The sequence below is a fragment of the Prinia subflava genome, chromosome 7, assembly GCF_021018805.1.
Source record: "Prinia subflava isolate CZ2003 ecotype Zambia chromosome 7, Cam_Psub_1.2, whole genome shotgun sequence".
NCBI classification, from domain to species: Eukaryota; Metazoa; Chordata; class Aves; order Passeriformes; family Cisticolidae; genus Prinia; species Prinia subflava.
Window position 1 is genome coordinate 7,296,067 of NC_086253.1, and position 12,204 is coordinate 7,308,270.

General features: G+C 42.4%; 1 long non-coding RNA gene across 1 annotated transcript; it reads left to right on the forward strand.

The window, feature by feature from the left end:
* Nucleotides 1-614: 614 nt before the first annotated feature.
* Nucleotides 615-8,578, forward strand: LOC134552670 (uncharacterized). Its single transcript, XR_010080914.1, has 3 exons — nucleotides 615-709; nucleotides 4,050-4,169; nucleotides 8,188-8,578. It is a non-coding gene; the product is annotated as an uncharacterized LOC134552670 (long non-coding RNA).
* Nucleotides 8,579-12,204: the final 3,626 nt, after the last annotated feature.

The following is a 12,204-nucleotide window of genomic DNA, read 5'->3' on the forward strand; positions in this document are numbered from 1 at the left end:
AGAAGGAAGTGCAGCCCCATCTCTGGGATGCACTCTAGAAATCCTTTATTAAAACCCACAGGAGGAGCATGGTTTTTCCAGCAAAAGTGCATGTACCCAACCATCTGATACATTGCCACCCTGTTTAATGGCCAGTTCTAACACTGGGTCTATGCACAACTCACCACCCCCTTCCTGGCACTGCTTTTGCTCCTGTGTTGGGGCACAAGGATGAGCCAAGCCTCCTGCTGCCCTTCTCTGCTCCTCCCTAAAACCTGGTCACACTCATACCAGGAAGGAGGGTGAAACTCATCTCCAGATTTGCCATGTGACTGATATAGGAGGAAGAGGCAGAGGAAAGGGACAGCAAACAGAGATTTTTGAGCTTAGAACAGTATTTATGAGACGTCATTACCCAGATTAATTTCCTGCTGCTGCTGTACTCACAGGAACCAGTCATGCACGTTTCAATTACTTCCCCATGAGGACTTGGCAGGTAGATGGATTGATATGAGAAACACTGCTTCAAAAAAGTATCAGTGGATATTTTCCCAAAAGTTGCAGGTACAGGGTGGCAGGGTGGGGTACTGAAAGCTTTATTAGCTCCTGTGTACAAACCCATGGACTGTCTCCATCTGGCAGGAGTGTGAGCATTTTAATCTCAAGCACTTGCGAAGCACATCAGCCTCACTTTCCATTTTAACCATCAACAGAACAGAGCTGGAGAGAGGTAAAGTGTTTTCCTTCAGGCCATACAAAGCAATGAGGACAAAGGCGAAGGAGTCACTTGCACATGGAAAACAAAAACTCTTTAGGTTAAATGACATCGTTTGGGTGTGTTTTTTTCAAAATGATAATATAAAATTATAATTTTGGTGGCAAATTGGTGTGGATCTGATGGCCAGCTGAGGGTCTTTGGCTGATTGCTGTGCTGCTGAGCCCTGCTAACCCCTGCTGGCTCGGGTGGTGCGGAGAGGTGTGATCCCACCCCAGGGTCCTGGGGGCATGCCAGGAGAGCTTTGCTTGTACTTTGCATTATCATCAGGCTTGTTTGGGAAACAACTCGCTGACACTGAAGGCGAGGGTCGGATTTTCAAAGCACGTAGTGCTCATAATTGGAGCCAGATTTCTGGAGGAGCTCAGCTCCCATTTAAACACCTAAAGAAAGTGACTGGATTGTTTCCCCCAGCTGTTCCTGTGGCGGGAAATAAGAGCTGCTACAGGCTGACTCCAGCCCTAGACAAATAATAATGAATGAAAGTCATTATAGGGTATGAATTTGCAAATATTTAAAGTTTCAAAGCATGAATTTTGTTAATTAAATAATGCTAATAATGCAGCATTGGTCTGACCTAAAGGTTAATGTAAAATCGCTGTCTTTGGTGAGAATCTCTCTCCTCACAAATTCCCTGAAGAAAATGAAACTTTTTCAGGTTTCATGTGGCTTTGAAAGCTGAACTGATTGAACCAAACCTTTTCTATGGGGTTCATTCATCCCTTCTGTAAGCTTTCAGACAGGCCTGTGACCATCAAGAAATAATACAGCCTGCACAGATTATGGATTAAAAAGTTTACCTTTCTTAATAACTTTGTTCAATCCTTTTCTTCCCCTTACTTGTTTTACATGTGACAGTATTGTTAAAGAGAGCTATGATTATTTAGAGGGAATCTATGTTAGGATTTAGAAAACCTGGTTATTTGTGGAAAAAAAAGAAATAAATGGAGCAGTCTCTCATTATGTAATGTAATTGAGTTTAAATAGTTTAGATACTACCAAAATAATTCTGTGGGTCTTATTTAATTTGTCTGGTTTTTACTACATTCTCTTTTTCCCTCTCCAGGCCTTTTCACGTGCTGTGAGAAACACATATCATAGTGACATGTGTGCTAAGGAAACCTTAGCTATATTATTGGAAAACTCCAAACTGACATTTGATTGTGGGTGCCATTCGGTTCAGAAATATTTATATGATTTTGTAGATATTTTGAAGCCTAGGACGGTAATGTCACTAAATTAAAATGATGAAAAAGTCTTTAAAAGTCAGGAGTAGTGCTGTGCCTTTAGAGAGAGCTTTGGGAGCAAAAATCAGTGTTCTGTCATAGCCTTCTTGGGTAATTCCTGCAGGACAGGATTTTTAAAATAGAGACAAGGTGTCAATCCATTCATAATCTTTTCAAAACCTGACCTGAGACTTTGTGCCTCAGTTTCTCACCTTTAACTCCATATCAGAGTGATGTAATGATAAACAATCCAAAGCTGGGAAATGATTAGACAGCACAGCACTGGGAGAGGAGTGTTTGCCCCTCCCCACCAGGCACAGGACAGGTCCCAGAACAGGCACCAGGGGCATGAGTTAGTGGGACAGCACACACTCTGAGATGTTCCTGTTCTGCCCAAGAAGGTCAGTGATTTCTAAACCTGAATGACAGCTCCCAGCTCACCTCTCCAGGCTGTGAAATGTTTGCTGTGGGATGTGTATCATGGTGAGCACAGGTCTTAAGTGACCTCTCCTGTGCCCATCAAGAATGAAGACATTGCAGAATGAAACACAAAAATCAAGTCTCAAATGTGCAAAAGTAATGAGAAAAGGAGCAGGTACTTACATCTCTGCTTAAATTTTTTGGCTCCATCTCTAGTCTCTCTACACTGTTTGGAAAGGTTGGATAATTTTAACCCCCCCTGTTTTTTGCCTGAGGTGGGTTGCTGAGTGCTGGGCTAAGTCACATGCACAGCTTTTGACAGCCAAGCTGGTACCTCTGGGCAAAGCTTCCCTGTTTTCAGCAAAGTATGATCACTTCACTTCACTTCACTTCACTTCACTTCACTTCACTTCACTTCACTTCACTTCACTTCACTTCACTTCACTTCACTTCACTTCACTTCACTTCACCTTCAGACTTCTCTCCCTGCTCCTCTTGTGCGTTTATGGGCAGAAATGGATTCTCCTGTCCATTAGAGTTTCCAGTCAGTTAATTCCTCCATCCCTCCCCAAGCCCCTTGAAGACACTCCAGATAAGGAGCAGTTTCTGATAGCCTGCAACCACACAGCCCTTATCACTTGCCTCTAACAGCAGTCAGATTTTCTGCACTGCTTTGGTCTGGCAAGGCTCAGATCTGGATCCAACATTGTAGGTCATGCTGAAAACTTGATATGACAGGTCCACAGTGGAATTGAAGACCACACTGTCTAATTGCAACCTTGTCCAACCACTAAATAGTGTTCTGTGGAGATAAAGCCTATCTTTAGTCCTTCCCAAAAAACACTGGGCCTTTGCCAGGAAGGAAAAATGCTGGGAACATAAACATAACTGAAGAACAAAAAATGGCATGATTGAGAGGAGATATTTTCCAATAGACAGCCTGTAATTTGCCATGGATGTGGTAATTTAGCCAAAATAATTGAATTTTGTGTTTCCAAAGGGTGCCTGTCAGTGTTGGCACACTGGGGTTGGGTGGTTGGTAATATGATATGGAATCTTTCATCTCAGATTTGCTTCTCTGAGAACTACCCCAGTCAATTTTGTTGATCATAAACATCACTCAGTTGTAGGCACCATAATTGTTCCCCCCGGGGTGGCATTTTTGGTGGTATCTGTGAAACACACAAACATTTCTCACTCTCCAAGGAGAGGAGCACACTGCCCACATCCAAGAACACCCCTGCTGGCTGGTAATCTCATTGGACTGCGAGTTACCCATCTCCTCTCTGAGAGTCTCTGTCAAAATGGATCACAGCCAGCTCATGTGTTCAGGGGTTTGAAAGGAACTTTCTGCTGAGTGGACAGACAGCTTCCCAACTGCTTCTTGAGGGAACACAGGAGAGAAAGACATCACAGTTGTTTGAAAGTATTTTGTAGGTGGAGAGATGGAAAACAAGGCTGGAAGAGAGCTTCAGAAAGCATTTCATCTTTCCCTGCCCCAAGGCAAGATCACTTAGACCTGGCCAACTTCTTACAGACATTTCTCTAATATCTTTTTGAAAATCTCCTGAGACAGTCACTGCATGCCTTGCCCAAATTCAGCCACTGGCCTTTCTCCTAATACCTATCTGGAATCTTTCTACTTGCAGGGTCAACCCTTCCTCTTGTCCCCAGGCAAACATGGAGAATGGCTTGTTGCTCTTCTTAAGGGGTGTTCTCTCAGTCAGAGGTCAACCAAATGATGGAAAATGACCTGCCACACTCTCCCTGTAAGTAAAATATCTTCCTAGAAAACAAGCAGGGTTGGGATACTGCTATGAGGGGTTGGGATATTTGCTATGAGCAAATGTAATCAGTATGGGAGTTCATTTATGTAAACTACATTAACTACTCAACTGGATACTGAAAATCACAGATTTCATGGAGGTGGAGAGTCTTTGATATACTTCACTTTTCCCTATAATTCTTCTCCAGCTTATTTTCTTGGATTCACAGGTCCATCTCATCTTAGATTCATAATCTCATCTATCTCACAAGGGCTTTTGAACTTTCTGCCTCACTTGCTAAAGACCACACATTTTTGTCTCAAATCCTTTCCTCTAATTAAGCTAAACTGGATGGACGAAGACAGAAATTGCTCCCAGTCCCTGATTAGTTTTGAAGTGTGCTGCTAAGTTTCCTCAGGGCTGGAAGAAATATCTCTGTGTCCACCAGTGTACCTGCTTTTCTTAAAAGAATAGTCAGTGGGCAGACTGATCCTCTTCCAAATCCTCATTCCTCACAGAGGAGGCCTAGAGTCCATGGAATTTCAGAGAGTGGGATGTGGTGATGCCAAAGGCGTACCAGGAATCAAAGTCCAAGCTCAGGTGTTCAGGGCACACCTGCCTATGGCTTGGGCAGCACCACTGATGCTGGAAGCTGCTTCAAGAAGGCAGCAAAGAGTGTGGGCAGAGACTGTGGGCTGCCTAGAGGGCATGCAGATGGATGTGAGGCTGGAGATGGGGATGGAGATAGATACGGCAAGAAAGGAATGGTGGGATCAACAGAGAAATAAGAAGGCAGCAAAAAAAAAGTCTATTTAGAAGAGATTAGTCCCATTCTTCCCCAGGAATGCCTCTTTTTGTCCATCTGCTGCTGAACCCTTTTTGATACTTCTGCACAGCCAAGGGCTGGATCCCCATCAGGGTTTGGAGTTCAGTGTTTCACTGCCCTTTCCAGTTCCTGTGCTGTGTCTCCCTCCCAACCCAGCATGGCTATGGATCTTGGCCTGAGAACCTCACAGGTGTTTAAATGAAAACTAACAACTACCCTGAGGCTGGAAAAGCCCAAACTTGCCTTGCTGCTTTCCAGCTTTGCCATGGAGTATTGCCACTCACCTTAAGTGACTTTCTGTGCTGTGGGCAAAAGGAAAACCAGGGCCAATCTCTCAGCCCCAGTGCCTCTCTTAGAGATGTTATCTGCCTTTTTCTTGTCTCTGTTGGCTTGACCAAATGAAGCTCCCTGCATGTGTACAGCAGCGCTGTGGGAGCAGACTCCATTGTTCTCTGGACTGAAACCTGCTGACTATTTAAATAAAACAACTCATTATCTGCCACTACCTCCTCTGTAACCTGAATTGCTGTCAGGACATACTGTCCCCACAATCACTTCCCTCCTGCAGAGACATCTTTTCCTGTGTTTACCCATGTCCTTTAAGTAATGCTTAGAGCCAAGTGTCCATGCTGTGAGAGCAACACATATTTTAATGGTTTAGCTTCTGCAAAGCTTGGAGCGTACAGCAGAAAGGAGAGGGATTGTTAAACCTCAGTGATATGCCTACAGATCTTGCTTTGAATCTATAAGGATGTTAAGCAAAATGAATTTGATAAGTGCACTCTCAAACTGAGTAATTTTCCTTTCTTCTGTTTAGAGGAAGAGCTGTAGAGCCAGCAAGTAGGACAGTGGCATGTAGGGTATCTGTGCAGCATTGTCTGGGTATGCAGTGAGGCCTTGAAAAGCCTGAAAAGACCCTAATGTGACATAGCCAGAGACCTAACCATAGATCTGAATGGCAGATCAGGATATTCAGAGATGGTGAGTCCTGGGGTAGATTCTTGTAGTGATGGATTCATTACCTTCATTTCTGCAACACCAGAGATCTCCCTGCACACCACTGTCACATTAGGATCTCGATGAAGAAAGATAACCTTCATTTCTTTCTAACATCAACCTGTTTAACATATCACAAAAACCTTCTTTCCTCAAAATTCTGCCAGTAGTCTGCAAATAGATACAGGGCAAAAAGCTGTAAAAAACCTGGATCATTAAGGCACATATGTGAGGTCTTATATGTGGGGACTTTTGCTAAACACTTTGCCTGAGCTCCATCTCTGTTGCTAAAATTAACAGACTCTGCCCTTGGAAATTCCCTGCATGGGAGAGCAGGAGAAGGTGGTTTTGCACAGACACTGGATTTATGCAAATACACTTTGATCCTTATGTGAACACAAATGGAAGAGTGGCCAAACACAGAGCTTTCATTTCTCTGTAGTTAGAAAGGGGTGGGGGAATAAAACAAAAACCTGTTCTTTTGGCATTGGAAACTGAAACTGCACACACTGCACGGTGTATTACAGTCACAGATCCTTGCAAAGGTGGGTAGTGGCCAGAGCAGCTCCTTGCTTCCCTTAGACTGAACCTGTAAGTGCATAGGAAATTGTCCTTCAAAGCCAGCAGTAACATAATGCTCAATAAAAGTTATGCCAGGCAGGGAGCTTAATATGACACGAATCACACAGTAAAACAGCCATGGGGGGAGGAGGAATACATAAAATTAAAGCTGAAACACAATTTATCCCTTTTCTGGAAAAGTAAGGAACTGCTGACTGTACAATGAGAAAACTAAACTGCATTGGGCCCTGACTACATCAAGTGTTGTTACAGAGTTTTTGTCAATGATGGGTTGTGACGGGAGCCATATGACAGTCACTACTGTTTGAACAGTTTGCTGAGGCACACACACACTTCACCACGATGTCTGATAGCCATCATGCTGCAATTCCAAATGGGACTTGCTTTTGTCATTGTGCTTTCCTCCTTTCCAGGGGACTATTTTTGTTTCTCTTTCCAATTACAGCAATTCCATTCTGATCTTGGCTCTCCATCAGGCACACTGAAGGCTCTGGGCTTGAGGAATTGTGAAGTAATTCTATATCCTCTGAGGCTTCAGAAAGGAAATAGTCACAGATTTATTGAGCTTTAAGGCAGTTTGGGGAGGAAACCAGATGAAGGCATCCTGCATCCTGGCTTAGATTCATAAGAAAGTCAATATGTGTTATTACACATTAAATATGTCACTTAGAAAAATTATTTGAGAATAAATGTAGGATGGATCTTTGGAAAAAAGTTAATTACAAAATGCACTTTTATGTATACAATTCAGCATACAACATATGTAAGGGTGAAAAGCTTCCATTTTTTTTTCATCTCATGACCACATGCACTTTTATTATGAAACAGCAATTGTGATTTGAAGTTATTTATCAAGTTGTTCAGGCCAACTTTTTATGGAATCTCAAGTAAAGAATAGGTCCTTTAAATCGAGGAGTATTTCAGCAGGACATGGTTGTGTTCCTATATTATATTTCCCAGTGATTTGGGTCAGCACAGCAGTGCCTATCCATGGCTGAAGCAAGGGACTGTAAATACCATGGCAGTGCACCACTGTGCAAGTGTCCAGTGTGGGGTCAGACACCCAGAAGCCATAAATCCACCATGCTTGGGGGAAGAGCAATTCCCTCTCACCTGGCTCCCACATTGATGGTGCTGATTTGTTGTGGTTCATCTGGTTTTCTTTATTTTCCCCAGGTGCCATCAATGATGGCTGTTTAGGAGGAGTGTAAGAAGGTTTCAAGAGATATCCCAAAGGCAGATCTTCCACTGTGTCACTGCTCACTGCAATGATTTTCCTTGCTTGTCTTTTCCCTCATGGTTCAATAATAGGTTGAGCTACAGTGTTTGATCCATGTTGGCCCCTGAAGGAGAGGGAAACTATGTGCATGTAGGAGGGGCTAACCCCTTCTATAAAGAGCATTAACCATGTATTTTTTTGGGATGTTTTACCTGTCTTCACAGCTCTTACTTGCCCAGAACTATCTCACTCTCAGCTCCTGAGACGGAGTTTGCTGAATTCACTGAGGACTCAAATGAGAAGTGGAGAAAAACAGTATAAATATTTTGGAAAGCTGTGTATGAGGTTATTCCTGGTTTAACCAGGATAAGCAATATCACAAACTCTTTTTTTTTTAGCAGAAAAAGCAGAAGGAATGGGAAAAAGGAAAGAATACTTTGGATGAAGAGCACAACTGCAGAAAGGGAGAGGCATCAAGATACCAACAAGATATCAAACAAGATATCTGTGCTCACAAGTGTGACAGAGAGTCACATCTCTAGTCAGCAGAAATGGGATGCTCTTTAAAGGAATAGACATGAAATTTAACAACCAAACTCAGTCATGCTACTTCTTGAATAAACTGAATTTCACCTAACTTTAGGTGTAGACTACACGGTGAGTTGCCCTTGGCTCTCCTCATGGAAAGAGAAAGAATTTTTTAAGACAAGATTCATTTTCCTAGAAAGCACCAGATGAATTTAATGACCCAAGGTGTTGAAGCTCCTTTTCTTTCTCCATGGAGCATAAAACAAGCTGAGGGTGATCAGCTATACCAGAGTTAAGTCAGAAGGATTTTTGAGATGATTTCTGGGATCGTTATATCAATATAATTTACAACTTTAACTATGGAAAACTCAGAGTTGGGCATCAATGATTATAAAGTTGGCTTTGAAGAAATTAAAGAACAATTGAAACTGAAGGGTTTGCCTTACTCTGCAAAAGTGAGAGTTAGGGTTATACTAACCCTATATAACTCAAAGTGATCTTTCCAAGAGCTGTGTCTCTGAGTTCTGCTGTCTTCTCAAACACTGAGTCATGACTGCATCCTCAGTTATGTTTTGCTGGACTTGTCTCAGCCCATCTGAAGTAATGGAGCTGCAAAAACGTCAGCAAGGACTAAATCTGGATATCATGAGGTTGCACATAATGAAGAGTGTTTGGCCTCCACCTCTGGTGGTGATGAGGAAAAAGAGGAATAGAACACAGCAGGGAGGTTGGCAGGACTGCCAGGAAAAGGAAAAAATGTGTAAATGTAAAGCATTTGCTACAAACTGTAGGGAGAGACCAAGAACATGAAGCCCTAGGAGGCGTGTCCTGACATTTAGGGGAGAGAAGGGTTTTGCATCAACAGCTCTTCCTTTATGCATCTCAGCATGCTTTGCTTTATTTGAGAAACTGGGTGGAGATTGATCTATAAGCATCATGATAGCCTTGTTCAGATGTGAAAATGTCTCTCCATGTTTTGGAAAAAAACCTGTCCTGCCACAAAAAATGTGGCAGTGCTTACAGCTGAGCAGTGCCTTTCCTGAGGTGCCTTCCAAGATAATCTCATTGCTTCCTATCCATCTATATCCATGTTGGTTCTTGTCCTGCTTATATTATAAATATTTTAGAGGCGGGAACATTCTTTTAGCAATACGTTTGCTAAGTATTTTGCACTTCAGGGCTTTCAAGGGGTCACTGCAACAGTAATATTATGTTCTGTTGGGACAACCTGCCACATTCCTGGTAAAATCTGATGAGCCTGGAGAATGAGTAGAAGTCATTCTACAGAAAAAGTATCATTTTACAGTTCCAGGATCCTGCAGGCCCCAGCATGACATTTCTACACCATTTGGGAATCTGTATGCTGAAGCTGTGCCTGTACCAGTAAAGGAAATGACCCTGGGGATGTCCCTGGCCCCAGGACCAGCTGCCTGCTGGGAATCACCTCTGGAGTGCTCTACCTCCCATCGTACTGGGGTGTCACCTGGGAAAGCTGTAACTGGCATAGGGTGAAACTTCACAAAGGACCATTTTGGTGACTTTACAGGGTGAATGATCATGTTTCATTTAAACTACCAGTGTGGGCATAGCCATGGGTCAGAGAGAAGGGTCCTGTCTGCAGGATGGCACAAATGGAAAGGCACAGAACCCTTCTTGCCACCACTTTAATACCTGTACCAGCAGATATAAAAATTTGATCATCCTGGGCACATCAGGCTTCCTGAATGGTGAGGAATATATTCACCTGTTCATGAACTCAGCTACTTTCTGGTGCCTCATTGACAGAACAACCACTGGAATTGCCTAATCAATTGTGTCCTGCAAAACCTACATCATGTTTAACCACTGACTTCATTGCTTTTCCAATGTGCCTGAATGATTTTCCAAGTAACAGCTGTGTGAAGTCAATATAGCAGTGTATGAACCAATTCAGCAGCTACAAACAACGCTTTATGTGTTACAATTTTCAGCCCTCACAGAGTATACAGTCCTAAAACCAGCTGGTGGCCTATTTGGTATGTAACTGTTTTTGCAATGCTGCTATAAATTTACAGATATTTATGATTAGGGGACTAGAGGGAAGTTTTTTATAAATATTCATTCACATTAAGTTTTTGAAAGTTTCCTTTTTTTTCATTAAAGAGATGGTGTTCTTAAAGCCAGTGATTCAAATCCAGATCAGTTTCTAGAGATCCATGATCATTGGGTATCTCTTGAATTCTTTTCCCTGAGGATTTGTGGTTGTGCATAAACTTTTACTGTGCTGAAATAATCTGCAGTGCATGAGGGGTCTGTAACATTGGATGCAATTAGTTTCTTATGCCCACAGAGAATTTTGTGGATGAATTTGCCATATTCAGCAACAAAAACAAGAAGTAGAAAGCATATGCCAGTTTCCATCCATGAGACAGAATTTTGTGGGAGACTAATGACTGAGGTCACTGGCAGCCTATGGGAAGGGGTTTGGGGTGAGCTGGTGTTCTGAAGCTGATCTTTGTGACTGAGTACACTTTGTGCCATTTATCTGTTGGTTCTGAGCATCTCTCAGTGGATGATATCCATTTACTTGGAAGGTATATTCAAAAAAGTCCTCTGGGATGTGCAATCACAAGGTTCTTCCTAGTCATTGTTTCCCAGGGAGCACCACAGCAGCTGGCACTGGCTGAGGCCTCATGGTACATGGAGAAACTGAGGAAGGAGAAATCAAAATTCCAGGCAATGTGTTATGAGATATTTACAGCCTGATTCATGTGAGAAATCCATTTTATTAGACAGTGTTTTGAGCAATTATTCAAGCTCAGATGTCTCATTTCATACTTCCTAGAATAAGACACTTTGAAAGACAAAGTTCCAGAAGACACCTAATTTGTGTGACTGTACCTTTCAGCCTTTTGTTTTCAACTTAATTCTCTATGTTGAGATGCATTTAGCCATCAGATGTGTCAGCCTGGTTAAAAGCTGAACAGGAGCTTTTTTCACTGGCATCAAACCTTTCTTTCTCCCAAAGGTCAGGATTGGAGGTGGAAGGAATTTTTCCCTTGGTATATATAATTTTAGCCTAAAAATGCAGGTCGGGATCAAGTAAAATCATTTACATCTTACATACTGGCAAAAAATCTCCCCCCAAAATAACCTCTGAATCCACCTGACACAAACTTTTCCTTTCAGGATCTTTATTTTGGTCAGCAAACTTGGACTACACTATAATTAATGTCTTTCTCCTGAGCTGCACAAATGTGGCTTCAACACGTGTCCTATGTTGGTGAAAAGGGCTGTGCTCCAACTTCCATGTTTTCTTGTGTGCTTCCATGCATTCTGTTTCATTCCATGATGTACCTGTCACCAGCCTCATGACTTAGCTGAAAAAATAAATATTTCTCAAAAAAATCTGTCAGTGCTGCTAAAGGAGCAGCTTGTCACAGCAGCACTGTGCTGAGCTGCCAGGCTGAAACTGTCCTTTGGAAAAATTAGCTTCCCATGGAAAATAAGCATCAACTTCCCATAAAATATACAGTCTTGGGACAAAACACTTCTTGGTTCAGACTTGTTTAGCCTGAAGTTATGGCAGCGTGTAGAAACCTCCAAGGACTGGTCTGTGCTGTGCATATCATGGTTAGGTTTAGTTAAATCGATTTTTTACAGGGTAGGCATTTTTCACCTGTGCTTGGGTAACTGAGATTGCAACTTCACACACTGCAGTTATTGAAAAAGCAGTGAAAAATGCTCAGACCACATTCAACAGTCCTTCTCTATACAATGTTTACCAGCAACCAAGAAAAACAGCTGCTTTTCACAGCTGGATCAGCATCCTTTGGGATTTTTTTGAGGAAAATTCCTTCTCTTGTCACAGAACAGGAGCCTTGCTGAGCCTGGCAGCCTAAAGGACA